The sequence below is a fragment of the Columba livia genome, chromosome 22 (assembly GCF_036013475.1).
Source record: "Columba livia isolate bColLiv1 breed racing homer chromosome 22, bColLiv1.pat.W.v2, whole genome shotgun sequence".
Classification (NCBI taxonomy): domain Eukaryota; kingdom Metazoa; phylum Chordata; class Aves; order Columbiformes; family Columbidae; genus Columba; species Columba livia.
Genome location: NC_088623.1, coordinates 560,096 through 577,329, shown reverse-complemented (window position 1 = coordinate 577,329; position 17,234 = coordinate 560,096). Strand labels below are relative to the sequence as shown.

Genomic DNA, 17,234 nt, shown 5'->3' with positions numbered 1-17,234 from the left:
TGTACCTTCTGGGGACTCAACCATCAGCAGAGGCCTTGACAAAACTATTAATAGGTTCCCATAAAGAAGAAGTTCTATTTTTAGTAGACACGGGGGCTGAAAAGTCCACTGTTCAAAAACTCCCCAAAGGAGTAGAAAAAGAGAGAAACTATATATCAGTAATACGGGCAAAAGGGGAGCCTTTTAGGGTACCCGTTTTGAAAGATGTGGAGACTGAAGTGGAAGAAAGAATCTGCCTTGACGATTTCTGCTCCCCGCGGCAGAATATAATTTATTGGGAAGGGATTTGATTTTGAAATTAAATTTGGGAATTCAGAGCCAGCGGAATACCTTGCAAGTCAGATTATATACTCTGACGCAAGAGGACGAAGAAGCTATTGATCCTATAGTATGGTATAGAGATAAGGAGAAACAAAGAGTAAAGGTAAAAATCTTAGTAGCTACAGTGAAGGAGTAATGGTTTGAACTTCAGCAAGCAGAGAGAGAATTAGCTGATAACAAGTGAATCACAGAAAACTTGCAGAACAGCCTGCAAGATGCTTTTTAGTACTAACTTTTTTTCTTTGTAGGTATCTGTTTAAATGGTACAGTAAGATCAGAGATCGACCCAAAATGTACATTTTGTGACGATGAGCAATTTAGCTCTTAACTGTGTGAATGTGGTGATAAGGTTTTGTGTGTGATAGCCATTACTTTTCTTTCTAGCATGCCAGCTTTATTCCAGCATCCAGACTTGCGCAACTCTGTGATAGGCTGTGTCTCATCTCGGTGTACTAAATTTGGCTTTTCTTTCGTATGCACACCGAGTAAAGAATCCTGGTGTTTGGGATAACCGCTGTGTCACCCCAGATGGGACGCTAACAGAAGCCGTGCCCAGTCCAGCTTGCTGGAGCAGCGGGGGGGCGGGTGCCGATGGGGCTCCAGCCGCACTGACCTGTTTTGTCAGGAGACCCAGCGGTGCCTCCACCTGCTGAGCAGTGAGCGGCTCAAGGGCGCAATGCTAAAATCGAGATATTGTCTTGAATGCACGGAATTGTGATCTGTTTGTATATTTGAACTTGGTGTGTGGTTTGCGTGTATGAGCTCAGTATTTTAATTTGCATATTTATAGTTGGTACCAGAAGAATTTTGTTTGGGGAGATAATTACAAATTGAGAACCAGTTCCATTATTAAAGTACCACCGCGCTCCCCCTTAAGATGCATCTGTACACAGGAGAGTAAATTAGTGGAGGAAGTGGTTTGAATGTGAGGAGAAAGTGTAAGCCCAGAAGGATTACTAGTATGGATCCAGCCACCTGGGCCCAAGATGGAAGCTGGGGATACCGTACCCCAATATATATGCTAAGCTGAATTGTTCGGTTGCAAGCAGTGATTGAAATAACAAGCAACCGGACAGCTGAGGCACTGAATCTCATAGCGAGACAATTGTCTCAAACAATGTACCACAGTGTACCAAAACTGGGTAGCCTTAGATTATCTTTTAGCTGAAGAGGGGGCTCTGTGGGAAATGGAATACTTCTGAGTGTTGTTTGGAAATAGATGATAATGGGGAAGCCATAATGAAAATAGCAGAAGAGATAAAACGAGTTGCACACGTACCAGTACAGAAATGGAATTCTATACTTACTAGCCACTGGTGGGATAACTTGTTTGGGGGAGCCTGGTGGAAGAAAATAGGGTTCATGATATTATGTGCATTTCTAGGTTTACTGTTCATGCCATGTATGATCCCGTGCTTTCTTTGCTTAATACATTCAGTAGTCCAAGGCATGCAAATCTCAGCCATGCCTATAGATCCTGAAATGGCAACAAAAGGAACAGGGTATAAATTAACGATTTTAAAAGATAACACAAAATTGGACCTAGCCGCCACCAGGGAGGTGCTAGCTAACTTTGAGGCCAAAGCACGAATCAGGGGGATAAAAAAGAAGAAGGGGGAATTGTGAGAAACGCAGCTGTGATTCGTGCTGTTGTTTACAGATATAACCAAATAAGGCATGGGCTCTTAAGAAAATGAAAAGATAGTTAAGTTTTATGTGAAAAGTTGTGGAACTTGTTTTGTCCCACATGCACATGTGTATGGGAAAGGTGGGGGGGAGTGACGTGAAGGAGAAGGTGGCCTTCCCCGAGATGCTGCCACGGGGGAAGTGGGGGGAGCCCGGTAGAAAAGACCCCTCGGTAACAACCTGGAGTCTGCACGCGAGGGGGCGGGCACTGAGGAAGAAGGAACTCCTCAACCACCAATCAGAGCGAGAGAAGACCCCTAGTGGCAACCAACCACGGACTCAGAGTGCGAGAAGGGCTAGCCAAGGAAATAAAAGAGGTCGGTCAGAAACTTAAGGTGTGTGTGTTTAATTCACCTATTAAATAAACCAGACTCTTGTTTGGCAAATTATCGGAGTCTTGGTCATTTATCACACTCAGTATCTGTTCTGATCGGTTTTATCTCGTCATTACTAATGCCAGAAAGAGGTGGAAATATAAAGATGATGGGTTGTGCTGGACAGAATTACGTCATTTTTGCCAAATAAAGAACGGTAGCGTAGTATATGCTGAGAGAGAAGCTATTGGCAACAACACTGCAGAAATGGTCTGGGGATTGTGGGTGACTGTGGGCTAAACATGAGTAAATATCAACTTGTTTTGTTCTTTGTGAAATTTAAAAACCAGGCTGTGCCACAACTGTGTGTTCTACAGATTTCGGATCAGGCTTTCACAGCTGGATGTTGAATCAGACTTTTCAGTTTTTAATTCTAAAACCCACTTAGTCACAGGGATTACGTATTGAATTGTGAAGCTCTGCTTTACTTTTCATGAGACCTGCATTTAGCTTTCTGTTTATTCAAATTTCTTTAACCACGGCAAGCAATGTGATTGGCAATGCGTTCCATGAGTGCTGATACTGTGAGGCTTGTTTCACGAACCTCAGGGAGGTTTTTTCCTTCCCAGAAAATCCCTGTTCATTAGAACTGAAGAATTTAAGTGTGTCCAGACAGCACACGAGTTTAAGGGTTTGGGGCAGAGTTTTCTTTGTGATTTTACTGTGATCATCAGCAAGCTATTAAAGAATCCCAGGAGTTGCTGCACAACCCAAGCAGTGGCAGAAATATAATAAATCACAGGTCCTAAATACTAAGGAATGGCCTTGGGAATTCACCCATAGTCCATCTGGTATGAAAACACAGCTTTTTGATATATTTATCTTTGTATCCAGCAGGATGGGGGAGAGAATCAGAAGACTTAAAGTGATAAAACTCACTGGCTGACAGTTTAATCAGGAAAGGAAAAGCCATGCACACAAGCAAACTGGCACTGGCACCACTGGCACTGCCACTGGCACTGCAACCGGCACCTCTGTCCCTGTGGTGCCTCCTCCTGCCGCGCCCCTGGGGCTGCGGCCAGCCCAGGGGCTCCTCCTGCATCTCCTGCACCGCGGCAGTGACCAGGGACCTGCCAGCACATGGTGGTGGTGACCTGGGGCCGGTGCTGCAGTGGGATGGCCAGTAGCCATGGAGCCCGGGTAGCACTGTGGGTGTCACGGAGGCACCACAAAAGGCAGTTTTAGGCAGACAACAAGTTCCAAAGCAGACTTTATTCTAGATGGGAAAGCATAGCAAATAAACTAGAAACAGGGTTTATACAATTATTTAGCACTCCAACAACATAAAATTCAGGTTCAGATATCACCTGAGGAGGTTATTTGGGTATGACAACGTAAGAATAACAAGGATCAACAATGTGCCCGCATTCACTCACAAGAAACAGAACTAGAGGCCTCTCACTCATGGGTGCCCCGAAGAAACAATCACTCACCTGGGCTGGGCGAGGGCTCTCACTTGCCTGGGGTAGGCAAGGACTCATCCCAGGATATATCCAGTAGAGAAAAATAACCACCCAGCACAGGAGGAGGTGAGGCGCTCTCGGTGCCAGGCAGTCTCCTTAGGCAGCGTCCCAGTCTAAGGAGAGGGCTCCAGTTCACAGACCTGCTGCTCTGAGAAGACCACTCCAAGGGGCTCTTCGGTGGGGGCCCCGCTCCATAGTCTAGGCAGATGTGGCTGTGGGCATTTCAACATGGTCCAGAAGCTTCTCAGCTTCTCTGGGCACATTCTTTGCTGAGGACCCTGTCACCGACTGAGGGTCCCACCCCTCCTGTCCCCCCAGCTGCTGGAGGTGAAGTCACCCTGCCCGGGGTAGGGGAGGATGTGACTGGGAGCGCCTTGGTACCACCCTCGATGTGTACGTGGGGACAGGCACAGTGGGGCACAAAAGGTTCTAAGGAGCCATCAACTGCCCTGTTGAATGCTCCGGATCATGGGGGGTTGTGCAACTGCCACAGTGGGGCATTGTGACGTCACTGGTGATGTCACAAAGGGCCCTGCCCAGGCACCCCTATAAAAGCAGGGCCGGGGGTGCAGAGCTGCATCCTCTGGCAGGACAGGGCGGCGGCCACCCCACCATGGCCCGGTACCGGCAAAGCAGGAGCCGCAGCCGCAGCCGCAGCCGCCGCCGCGGCCGGCGCCACTACCGGAGCCGCTCTCGCCGCCGCTATGGGCGAAGCCGACGCCGGCGGTACAGGAGCAGCCGCCGCCGGCGGGGGACACGGCGCCGCCGCCGCTGAGCCGACCCCAGCACTGGCGTCTGGGGAACCGGCAGAGCCTTGGCCACCACCACCGCCACACCAGTGCACCACCACGGCTCCACCAATAAAACTGGAACGATGGCACAAGGCGTGCGTGTGTCTCTGGTGTCCCTGTGGGCCAGTTGTGTGTCCCATGGGTACGTGTCTGTGCTGGGGGCGTGTATCCTATGGCTGGCATGTCCAGGACAAGCACATGTCTCCAGGGATGGAGCTGCTCCAACCTCCCTGCTCCTGTGCTGGGTCTGACTCGTTCCCATGGCCCAGCCCACCTCCATGTCCCAGCCAGTCTCTGTGACCCAGGCCATCTATGTCCCAGCCTATCTCTGTGTCCTAGCCCACCTCTGTGTCCCAGTCCATCTCCATGTCTCAGCCCGTCTCTGCGTCCCCAGCCTATCTCCATTTCCCTGCCCACCTGCCAGAGATGCCCTGACCGCTCAGGACGAGGATCCTGGACCTTCCCGTGGTCCCAGGGGGGGCGCCCACCGCAGTGCCCCAGGAGGGAGGGGCTGCAGCTTTCGTTGACTTTTGTTCACTTTTAAGAGAGACCTTTGGAGGAGTCAGGTGGGAATCAGGAGCTCCCTGCTGCAGGTTCCCCGTACACTGCCTTTTAGGTAGTTTCATTTGCAGACAAACTATTAAACTCCACTGCTTCATCAGATGAAGTGGAAAGATCAAATGCAGAACTTCAGAATATCACTTTGTGGAGCAACAGTGTCTAAATTCATGGCATCTATTCAAGACAAACATATACTCAGAGGTGCCCCAACAATATCACTTCTGTTACACAGTTTTAGGAACAAATACCCAAGTATTTAATGACAAGAAAAGGAATAATTTAGCTGCACAGAAGTGCCCTCCAAACATATGGGATGTATTGGTTTGGGTGTTTCTTTGAATCCCCAAGTCAGAAGTAAGAAACAGCACCAAGTTTAACAATGATGGTTTCTCAGTCGTTTTTGATAACTTTTTCAAAAACCATTAGGCAAAAAAAAAGCATTGAAAAACAAGAGCTGAGTGATACAATGTGAAAATGGCAAAAACTACACTCCAAACAATTTTTTTTGCAAGAAACAGAAATCACACAGCAAGCTATACAAACATACATGTTACCGGCTCTGGACAGACAGATGCAGCCCATGGCAGCACGTTCAGCTGTGCAAACCTTGAACCCGCATGATCTAGAAACAACCTGACATTATCTGTACAACACAAAGTCATACCGGAAATATTCTGGCACATTCAATACGAAATACAACGTCCTGCTGGGTACAAACACCAATATTCACATCAGAACTGTGCAAACCATGGCATTACTCACTTTGGATTTACAACACAGCCTATGTCTTAGTGGAAAATACATCACGTTAACGTTTGTAAAATCAATACAAGGCTACATTGTCTAGAATTCAGTGTAGTGTGTAGAGAGAAAGTGAGAATGTGTTTTTACGTGCTGCTTTTGATGTTCCACTCACTGGCTCCTTTCGACTTCTAGAAGGAAAAATAAAGGTGATCAGAACTTCAGGTAAAACCCAACATGAAACAATGAAAACAGATTGTAAAACCTCAGTATCAAAAGCCTATGTTCTGATAGGCTAGTGAATGTGGCAATTTATTTGTATGAACTGTTCTCTCTCGGTACATTCAGGGCAACTAAAAAAACCCCAAGCCAAAATCACATTCCTTCTTTGTCACAAATTAAGAGTTGCAGATCTAGAACACAACTGTGCCAGAGGAACTCCTCAGATATTTTGTCTCTGCTACATAAGCATCAGAAACACGAAATCTGTACTCCAGGTTTGTGTTCTTAAACAGTCAGCCACCAAAACAGGAAGGTAACTTCAGCCAATCCGTATGTCCCAAGTATTACAAATAGGTACCAGCCACAGCGCTTGAGTTCCTAGGAAACCACAGTGACAGTCTAGACACTTCAACGTGCACATTAGTGCTCTGACAAGGAAATAACAAAAAAACCTTTGGAACAGTGTTTAGTTGTGGAAGCTCAAGTGCCGTGTTCAGATATCTACCACGTTTAGCCATGAAAATGCTGAGATACAAAATACCTTACAGATACTGTCGTGACTAAAAATTGGGGTAGAAATGTCACTTGAAAGGAGTTCCAAGGGTCTGCGGCCAGCAGAACTTGTGATACCTGGATGGTATTGGCCTAGAGGAGCTTTGAAGGTCATGTCTGTGATTTGATGATTCTGTGACAGGAAAGCCCGAATGTAATGATGACTGACTGCTGGAAAAGGTCTTCACCAGCTGCTGACAGCTTCACCAGCAGCTCTCCCGACTCAGAGAGGAGTAATAAACCGATTCCCCCGCTCTCACGCTGCCCCACAGTGTCCAGAGGCACTGTGGTGAGGCACCGATCTTGGTGAACGGGCTTCTTGTGCCATGGGCCCTGGGCAAACTGAGCTTATCAGAGCCGCTGTGGCAGCAAACATCCCTCCTCGTGCCAGGGGAGCTCCGTCCCGCAATTGGCTCCGAGCGGCTGCCTGGGAACAAGCGCCCGCTTCATCACGTCCCTCTGGACGGCCACGTCCTGCTCAGGGACAGCGCTGGCCTGGGCCGGGGATGGGGGCATTGAAGGGACACTGGGTGGGGACAAGGGCCTTTGGTGAGCTGTGGCCACGTCCCAGGAAGGGCCGGGGCTGGAGCCAGAGCCTTGTTGGGGACAGGGACACTGGGACCCACCACGCGGGATCAGCTCTGCAGAGTGGGACCCAGGTTGTCTGGGAGGGCACAGTGACCCCAGGCAGGGGCAGGTGAGAGCCAGGGCAGGGGACGTTCCCTCCGCTCTGTTCTCAGCTGTGGCTGGAGACTGGACCAGTTGGGGGCTGGCGGTGCAAGGGAAATGGGGTGGGCAGGAGCTCTCACTGACACCACCCCAGCACTTCCCCCAAGCCCAGCCCTGCTCTCCCAGAGCCCAGGATTCACCAGTGCTCCCCACTGTCAGTGCCACCAGTGACTGAGGATCCCAGTCACCAGCTGTCCACACTGCCCATTGCCCCAGTTCTCCCCCCACCTCCCAGAGTTCCCTAATCCTGGGGCCCCTGGTGCCCCAAGAAGAGGAGTGACTCCCAGCCCCTCATTTATTTAAGGGACTGGAAAGGGCTCAGAGATAATTGTGCTTAGAGACCCCAGATTTGAGGCTGGTGTCATCTCTGAAGGGGTTCCACAGGGAAAGACTGGCCTGGGCGTTGAGGGGCGCTGGGAGATGGTGGTGCTGGGAGGTGAGGGGCACTGGGAGGTGGGGGGATCTGGCTTTTGGGGCTGTTGCAGGATGGTTTCGAGTTGGAGCAGTGGGTCATCACCACAGGGTGTCTGGCTGTCAGGGACACACTCCTGCCCCCCGTCGCCCCCGTGGATGCCTGGGCCCTTCCCCGTGCAGCTGCCCCATGCAGGAAGCTGCACTGATGCCGGGGAAGGCAGCTGGATCAGTGCTCAAGGCGGGGGTGACTCTGTGCCGAGGCTGGGCTGCCAGGGCGGTGTCTGTGCCAAGCCTGGCTTTGCCCTGGGGGCTGGAGGGGTGGGGAGGGGCAAGGAGTCGTCCTGGGAGGGATAAAGGTGCCCTCACCTTCTCCAGCATCACCCAGGACTCCCTGCACCGCAGAGGAAGAGGAAGGCCGCAGTGCTCAGCGTGGCCCTGCTCTTCACCATCCTGCTGTGCACCCCGGAGGATGCGCAGGTGAGGCTCCAGTGAGGGCCCCCACCGGTTTCTTGTCTTGGTGCCCCCACACCCCTCTTCTTTGGGCATCCCCATTCCATCCTTTTGGGCCCCTCAGGTATCTCCTCCTCAGGATCTCCTCTGTGTCCTATATAGGGACCCCAAATGCCCTCCCTTTCATGGATGCCAATGCCTTTCTTTCCATCTTTCTCCTCTGTCCTCTGCCTTTCATCCTGTCCACTGCAGCAGTGTCCCCAGATCCCCTTCCTTGAACACCCCCTCCCAAACACTTTCCCGATCCCCGCGTTCTGTTCCTCTGCTGTCCTCTTCCTCCTGCCCCCACCACCAACCTCACTTGATTCCCCGTGTCCCCTCCCCTTGAATTCCTTTACCCCTCACTTGCATCCCATGCAGTCCTGTCCCTCCAACACCCCCAGCCCGGTCCCTTGGGTTCTGCTAGTTCACAACAGTGCCCTGTCTCTGGGTGCCCCCCAACCCCCGTCCTCCTTGGAGGCCCCAAATTCCCATGTTATCCTTTTCTCCGACCCGAGCCCTGGTCCCTGCATGAACAGGTATCCCAGGTGAAACTTGAGGAATGAGGCTGGGGGAGCAGAAGGGATTTTCAGGCTCATATGAGGGAGAATCCCCGGGCCTGGGTGGGGCTGGTGTCACCTGTGTCCCTCCCACAGCCCCATTTCTCTCCAAGCCAGACCAACCCCTTTCTCTTCTTTCATAGGCATTTCCAGGAGCACGGCTGGAAGCAAGTGGAGGTTCTCTCCTGGATGTAAGTAGTGGGGCGGACTTGGAGGACATCCAGTCTGGGGAACTGGAGGGCACTTTGGTCCTCCCCTCCCTTGCTGGGACTGGGACATCCCAGTGACCACTGAGGTCTCATGGTCTCTCTACAGGGGGAACTCAACCTCGGGCGAGTGAAGAGGGCTGCGGTAGGTGTCACAAGTTCCGCTGGCCCACACCCTCCCTCCCACGGCCACGAAAGTCCAGGGCATCCCAGCGCGCCCCAGAACATGCCAGTGTGCCTCCGTACACTCCCATGCACCCCCCGCTGCCCCCCAGAACATCCCTGCTCCCCAGTGTTCTCCCAGGGATGCCCCATTGCCCAGGGCTCCCATTGCATTCCCATCCATCCCATCACAACCCACTACACCCCACTGCACCCCAGGATACCCCAGGACACAGCCCCTTCCCCAGGACCTCCAATGCTTTCTGTGCCCCACCACACAAGCTCACGTACCCCATTTTTCCCTGGAGTCACCTTCCCCAATGACCCCATCGCTTTCTCCTGCCTCGCAGTGCACCCAAGTGTGTCCCTCACCCAACCTTCCTCCCCACCTCCCTCTGTCTGTCAGGGTGGATGATGTTTTGCAGCAGAAACGCCAGGTTCCAGATCTTCCAGATGTTGACTTGGAACTGCAGGATACGCTGTTGCGACCTCTTGAACTCGAGGTGAGCAGCATCAGGGCATCTCCTGCCCCACCAAGGGTCCTGGACCCCGGGGCATCCCTGAGCTGTCTGGGTGGGCAGAACGTGGATCTAGGAAAAGAAAACAGAGGAGACTGTCCATGACCTGTGTCCCAGGCCACACTGGACAGAGCTGCCCCCATGACTTCTGTTGCACCCAGTGGGGCTCTACGGACCCAGAGGGTCACCGTGCAGGCCAGGCAGCGGCTCTGGGGCCATAGAGACCCCGAGGATCACCCTGACGGCTGGGCAGGGTTCTGGGAGATGTAGGGGCATCCGGGGCTAATGACACACTGGCCAAAGAGCTCTGGGTGCCACATGGATCTCAGGAGAACCAAGTCTTGTCCTGGGTTGACTGAGGGCTCCAACTCTTCTCTCCTTCCCTGGGTCTCTGCAGAGAGAGACGGTGGGGACAAGCCTCCCCTCATGTCCCAGCTGACACTGGAGGTCTCATTTTTGGCTCCGATTTCAGACCTGAAACTGATGCTGACAGCTGTGTCCTGTCCCCCCTCCAGCGGCATGAGGAGATGATCATCCCTGGATGACCCCATCTGATCCCCTGGGAGCCCTGGGCCATTTCCCTCTCATAATCAGTAAATCCCTTCAGCAAAGCTACGCTCTGCGTGTGGATGTGTGTGTCCGTGTCCATGTTCCCACTGCTGTGCCAGCACTCGGACGCCTGGGTCCTCTCTGGCCACACCATGGCCATGAGCGGCATGGCTGAGGGAGCCCGGACACCCAGGGTGTCACTGTAAAGGACACCTCCTTCCCACCTGCCATGTGCCCCCAGATACGGGCAGATTAGGGGAAAGTGGAGTGTTCCCCCATGAGGCTGGAGGAGGCTGGTTCATGAGGACTGGGTTATAGACCAGTTAAACAATCTGGACATCCATAAATCCATGGGTCTGGATGGGATCCACCTGCGGGTGCTGAGGGAGCTGGCTGAGGTCACTGTTAGGTCACTGTCCATCATCTTTGATAAGTCGTGGGAGACAGGAGAGGTGCCTGAGGACTGGAGGAAAGCAAATGTCACTCCAGTCTTCAAAAAGGGCAAGAAGGAGGATCCAGGTAACTACAGACCGGTCAGCCTCACCTCCAACCCTGGGAAGACGATGGAACGACTTCTCTTTGGTGCCATCTCAAGGCATATCAGGGATAAGAGGGTCATTATGGGCAGTCAGCATGGCTTCACCAAGGGGAAGTCGTGCTTGACCAAGCTCATTGACTTTTATGAGGACATAACAAGGTGGATGGATGATGGCAGAGCAGTGGATGTGGTCTATCTTGATTTCAGTAAAGCATTTGACACAGTCTCCCACAGCATCCTCACAGCTGAACTGAGGGAGCGCGGTCTGGACGATCGGGTAGTGAGGTGACTGTGAACTGGCTGAAGGGAAGAAGCCAGAGAGTCGTGGTCAATGGGCAGAGTCCAGTTGAGGCCTGTATCCAGTGCAGTGCCTCAGGGGGCAGTGCTGGGGCCGGAATTATTCAATATATTCATCAATGATTTGGACGAGGGAATAGAGTGACTGTCAGCAAGTTTGCTGATGACACCAAGCTGGGAGGAGTGGTGACACTGGAAGCTGTGCTGCCATCAGAGACCTGGACAGGCTGGAGAGCTGGGCAGGGAAAAATGTAATGAAATATAACAAGGACAAATGTAGAGTCTTGAATGTGGGCAGGAACAACCCCAGGTTCCAGTATAAGTTGGGGAATGACCTATTAGAGAGCAGCGTAGGGGAAAGGGACCTGGGGGTCCTGGGGACAGCAGGGTGACCATGAGCCAGCACTGGGCCCTTGTGGCCAGGAAGCCAATGGGACCTGGGGTGGGTTAGAAGGGGGTGGTCAGTAGGTCAGAGAGGTTCTCCTGCCCCTCTGCTCTGCCCTGGGGAGACCACACCTAGAATATTGTGTCCAGTTGTGGCCCCTCAGTTCCAGCAGGACAGGGAACTGCTGGAGAGAGTCCAGCGCAGCCACCAAGATGCTGCAGGGAGTGGAGCATCTCCCGTGTGAGGAAAGGCTGAGGGAGCTGGGGCTCTGGAGCTGGACAAGAGGAGACTGAGGGGGGACTCATTCATGGGGATCAATATGGAAAGGGGCAGTGTCAGGAGGATGGAGCCAGGCTCTTCTGGTGACAACCAGTGATAGGACAAGGGGCAATGGGGACAAACTGGAACACAGGAGGTTCCACTTAAATCTGAGAAGAAACTTGTTCCCGGTGAGGGTGGCAGAGCCTGGCCCAGGCTGCCCAGGGGGTTGTGGAGTCTCCTTCTGTGCAGACATTCCAACCCGCCTGGACACCTTCCTGTGTAACCTCATCTGGGTGTTCCTGCTCCATGGGGGATTGCACTGCATGAGCTTTCCAGGTCCCTTCCAACCCCTCACATTCTGGGATTCTGTGAGGTGAAGGGCAGACAGTGCCAGCCCTTGGGGCACCCTGTGTTTTGAAGGCACCATGGGAAACAGATTCTTCGCGGGGCTCTGGTGAGAACCATCCCCCAAGGAACATATTTTGGTGTTGGGGCAGGAGAGGAGCGTGGACAGGCAGCCCGGACCCCTGGGTCCTCTGCCCTGCTCGGGGAGGGGAGGTTGTTCCCTGGACGATGGGCTCAGCACTCCTGGGCTCACAGGAGATGTCACCACCTCCAGGAGCCATCTGCTGTTCCCAAGGCCAACAGTGCTGCAAGTCAACATTTATTTGATGCAACCAGTCTGTTACAGCCAGTACTCCTGTGTAAAATCGATGTAATTAAGCGCAGTGGTAATTTTGCAATGTGCCATATAAAAACCAGGCATTGACAAATTTCTCTGTTTTCCCTGGGAAATCACATTTCTGGCACTTTTACCCCTAAATCCCGGCAGCGGCGTTTGTTAACACGGGGCAGCTTTGCTCTCCCAACAGGCACTTCCAGTCATTCACGCCCAAGCCAACACGTCACTGGAACCTGGCCACGCATTTTCAAACAATGCCCTTCTGGGGTCCAACTGATGCTGGGGTCAATGTTCTCCATCAGAAAGGCAGAAAATCCAAGCAATACAAGACGTGCTCCTCTCTGCTCCAACAGCTCTCAACCTCCTGCACTTCAGCTTTCATGGCATTGTGAAATAACAGAACAAACCCCAACACAAAAGACTCAAGCAGAGCACGCTCCTTAAAAACCAAATCCCAACACGAGTGCTCATTGCAATCACAGGAAGCTGGGACACCGCCCTGCAAATGCTCCGGCTGTGCAGCCTGGACGAGACGGTGTCTGCGGTTCAGCAACATCCACGCTCGTCACAACCGGCTGGTGCCGTCACCCCCAAATCTCGGCAGCAGCGTTTGTTAACACCGGTTAACAGCTTTGGGTACCCAGAGCTGCCTTCAGCTCACGTGAAAGCGTCTCCTCGTAACGCCCAGTGTGAGCTCAAGAACGACGCCTCCCTAACGCCCAAACTGAGGAACCTCAAACAGTGCCCCCTTCTCCACGGGCTGCGTTACAACCTGCGACAGAAAGGGGATTCCACAGCCTGGAAAAGCTCCACGAGGAACTGGAGATTCCTGGGTCTCAGAGTAATTCTAGAGCTCAAGTGGTGACAGACATCAGCTCCAGCTCAGATAATACATGCCAACACCCATCACTGACCCAAGAAGGCAGCTCCTCCCGTCCTGACCAACGGCTTCAGATCCAACACACTTTGTCCCTCCAACAGGTCGCAGCTTATTTGTCTGTCTTCCTCGAGATGAACTAGAGATACCTGAAAAAGCCTCTGGCCCAGCTCTGAAAAAAACCCCAGCCCCAAGATCCCGACTCTCCTTAAAGACACAGCACGACGCTAATGGAATATTCTCATTGACCAGCCTGGGTGTCAGTCAAGCTCTGCCCCATCCATCCCCCCTTCCCAGCTCCTCACACCCGCGGGCAGAGCTCAGACCTTGGCCCACAGCAGGTTGTTAAACCCAGAGTGACACCAGCTGACGGAGCTGGAGCAGCAGCCTATGTATTACTGGAAGGTGACAAGATCTCACACCTTTGGAACTAATGCAGCAAGTGAAACCATCTACTGATAATGTCTGGCTGAATAACTCGTGCAACTCCTTGACAAGATGAATGGGACACCTGATTATTGCAGAAATATGTTTCTTCCTTTTTCTGTAAGTGTTTATTGTGTGCCCCTGTAAATTGCTCTGTGCTTCACCCCACAAGCACAAATGAACAACTCTGGATTCGTTGGACCCAGCAGAAGCAAGTCACCTGAGCGAGAGGGTGTAAGGCATGGGGATATAGCGGAAGATTTGGTGAAGTGATTAGTTAAATGTAAATACACTCCAGTGACTTGCACCTGCCTGTAGAAAGGGATCACACAGACACTTTTACAGGCAGCGTGTGACACTGGCTGATTTAAAACACCTCCATCTACAGACACACTCACCCGTCCTGCGCGGCACTCAGAACCTCCTCATCCACCACAGCTCAGGCGGGAACAAAACGAATCCTCCTGCTTTCCCCACACCGAGAGCAGCCAGTTTTCCCTGCAAGCACAACAGCAGCTCCTGCGCTGCATCTCCCAACCACGCTCGTTACCGCAGAAGCTTCGGCAGCGCTAACCAGGACAGCCTGTACTTGTGCAAGTGATGAGCTCGGTCTCAGCACAAGGCCCGGGACGGCTGCAGCACACAGGGAGAGCGTTGTAGCTGTTTCTCCTGGAAGGCGGGGCTGCAGGAAAGGAAATATATTAGTTTTTCAGGAACAGGAAGAACACATTCAAATCACCAGGGAAAATCTGGAACAAAACACTAAAACCCCAGGTTTTGCAGGGAGCTGGAAAAAACACCTAAAACCTGTCCCCGGACCCTTCCCTTTTCCGAATCGCAGACAATTTCCTCACTCATCGACAAGGGCACATGAACACTCCAGGGGTCTGTCTGTCTGTCTACTGCAGGTAAACGCAAACACCACCATTTCAGGTGGTCCATATATCCCCAGATAGAAGCAAATGAACTCAAACGCTGTCGCCTGCCAAGAGCTTTGTCACCTCAAACATTATCTGCAGGGCCCGCTGGACAACTGCAGAGCGGGCGACTCACACACCCTGGGCCACAACCTCGGCTGCTTGGAACGTTCACGGCTCTCCAGAAATCTGGGCAGGACTCAAAGCCATTCTGGTTCGAGAGCAAGACCGGCTTGAGCTCAAGTTTCCTTTTGCATTCTCGCACCTAGAAGCTCAATCACAAAGGCTCCACGAGTCCACACCAACGGAGCTCTCCCAACAGGCACTTCCAGTCATTCACGCCCAAGCCAACACGTCACTGGAACCTGGCCACGCATTTTCAAACAATGCCCTTCTGGGGTCCAACTGATGCTGGGGTCGATGTCCTCCATCAGAAATGCAGAAAATCCAAGCAATACAAGACGTGCTCCTCTCTGCTCCAACAGCTCTCAACCTCCTGCACTTCAGCACTTTCATGGCATTGTGAAATAACAGAACAAACCCCAACACAAAAGACTCAAGCAGAGCACGCTCCTTAAAAACCAAATCCCAACACGAGTGCTCATTGCAATCAAAGGAAGCTGGGACACCGCCCTGCAAACGCTCGGGCTGTGCAGCCTGGACGAGACGGTGTCTGCGGTTCAGCAACATCCACGCTCGTCACAACCGGCTGGTGCCGTCACCCCCAAATCTCGGCAGCAGCGTTTGTTAACACCGGTTAACAGCTTTGGGTACCCAGAGCTGCCTTCAGCTCACGTGAAAGCGTCTCCTCGTAACGCCCAGTGTGAGCTCAAGAACGACGCCTCCCTAACGCCCAAACTGAGGAACCTCAAACAGTGCCCCCTTCTCCACGGGCTGCGTTACAACCTGCGACAGAAAGGGGATTCCACAGCCTGGAAAAGCTCCACGAGGAACTGGAGATTCCTGGGTCTCAGAGCAATTCTAGAGCTCAAGTGGTGACAGACATCAGCTCCAGCTCAGATAATACATGCCAACACCCATCACTGACCCAAGAAGGCAGCTCCTCCCGTCCTGACCAACGGCTTCAGATCCAACACACTTTGTCCCTCCAACAGGTCGCAGCTTATTTGTCTGTCTTCCTCGAGATGAACTAGAGATACCTGAAAAAGCCTCTGGCCCGGCTCTGAAAAAAACCCCAGCCCCAAGATCCCGACTCTCCTTAAAGACACAGCAGGACGCTAATGGAATATTCTCATTGACCAGCCTGGGTGTCAGTCAAGCTCTGCCCCATCCATCCCCCCTTCCCAGCTCCTCACACCCGCGGGCAGAGCTCAGACCGTGGCCCACAGCAGGTTGTTAAACCCAGACTGACACCAGCTGACGGAGCTGGAGCAGCAGCCTATGTATTACTGGAAGGTGACAAGATCTCACACCTTTGGAACTAATGCAGCAAGTGAAACCATCTACTGATAATGTCTGGCTGAATAACTCGTGTAACTCCTTGACAAGATGAATGGGACACCTGATTATTGCAGAAATGTTTCTCCCTTTTTCTGTAAGTGTTTATTGTGTGCCCCTGTAAACTGCTCTGTGCTACACCTCACAAGCACAAATGAACAACTCTGGATTCGTTGGACCCAGCAGAAGCAAGTCACCTGAGCGAGAGGGTGTAAGGCATGGGGATATAGCGGAAGATTTGGTGAAGTGATTAGTTAAATGTAAATACACTCCAGTGACTTGCACCTGCCTGTAGAAAGGGATCACACAGACACTTTTACAGGCAGCGTGTGACACTGGCTGATTTAAAACACCTCCATCTACAGACACACTCACCCGTCCTGCGCGGCACTCAGAACCTCCTCATCCACCACAGCTCAGGCGGGAACAAAACGAATCCTCCTGCTTTCCCCACACCGAGAGCAGCCAGTTTTCCCTGCAAGCACAACAGCAGCTCCTGCGCTGCATCTCCCAACCGCGCTCGTTACCGCAGAAGCTTCGGCAGCGCTAACCAGGACAGCCTGTACTTGTGCAAGTGATGAGCTCGGTCTCAGCACAAGGCCCGGGACGGCTGCAGCACACAGGGAGAGCGTTGTAGCTGTTTCTCCTGGAAGGCGGGGCTGCAGGAAAGGAAATAAATTAGTTTTTCAGGAACAGGAAGAACACATTCAAATCACCAGGGAGAATCTGGAACAAAGCACTGTATGGGGATATAGGAGAAGATTTGGAGAGGTGATTAGTTAAATGTAAATACGCTCAAGGGACTTGCACCTGTCTGTAGAAAAAGCACATACATCACACTAACTGTTCTACTGACCCTGTGTGCTTGATGAGCAGAACGTCTGTGTTAGATAACACAGGGCTGTGAGAAACTCTGGGCACCTCATCACTGTGTCTGAGATTCCTGCTTTGTTGTGAGAAAGAGCGGGAGGCTGCGCCTGCCTGAAGCCGTGAAATACAGGCGAGCTCAGCAGGCCCAGTGACCTTCCAGCAGGGTGAACTGACCAGCGCCTGCG

At 52.3% G+C, this 17,234-nt stretch overlaps 1 long non-coding RNA gene and 2 other non-coding genes across 11 annotated transcripts in view; all 3 read right to left on the bottom strand.

Moving 5' to 3' along the window:
• The window catches only part of LOC135576030 (uncharacterized), a 549,349-nt gene that overhangs the window by 331,928 nt on the left and 200,187 nt on the right, over window positions 1-17,234 (bottom strand). For 8 of the 9 annotated variants that reach the window (XR_010467565.1, XR_010467564.1, XR_010467558.1 and 5 more), the window contains exon 4: window positions 14,203-16,838. This is a non-coding gene — a long non-coding RNA (uncharacterized LOC135576030). The remainder of the gene's footprint in view (window positions 1-14,202; window positions 16,839-17,234) is intronic. The other variant, XR_010467566.1, reaches the window with a different exon arrangement.
• Window positions 13,332-13,416, bottom strand: LOC135576077 (small nucleolar RNA SNORD45). Its single transcript, XR_010467675.1, has one exon. It is a non-coding gene; the product is annotated as a small nucleolar RNA SNORD45 (small nucleolar RNA).
• Window positions 15,686-15,770, bottom strand: LOC135576072 (small nucleolar RNA SNORD45). Its single transcript, XR_010467670.1, has one exon. It is a non-coding gene; the product is annotated as a small nucleolar RNA SNORD45 (small nucleolar RNA).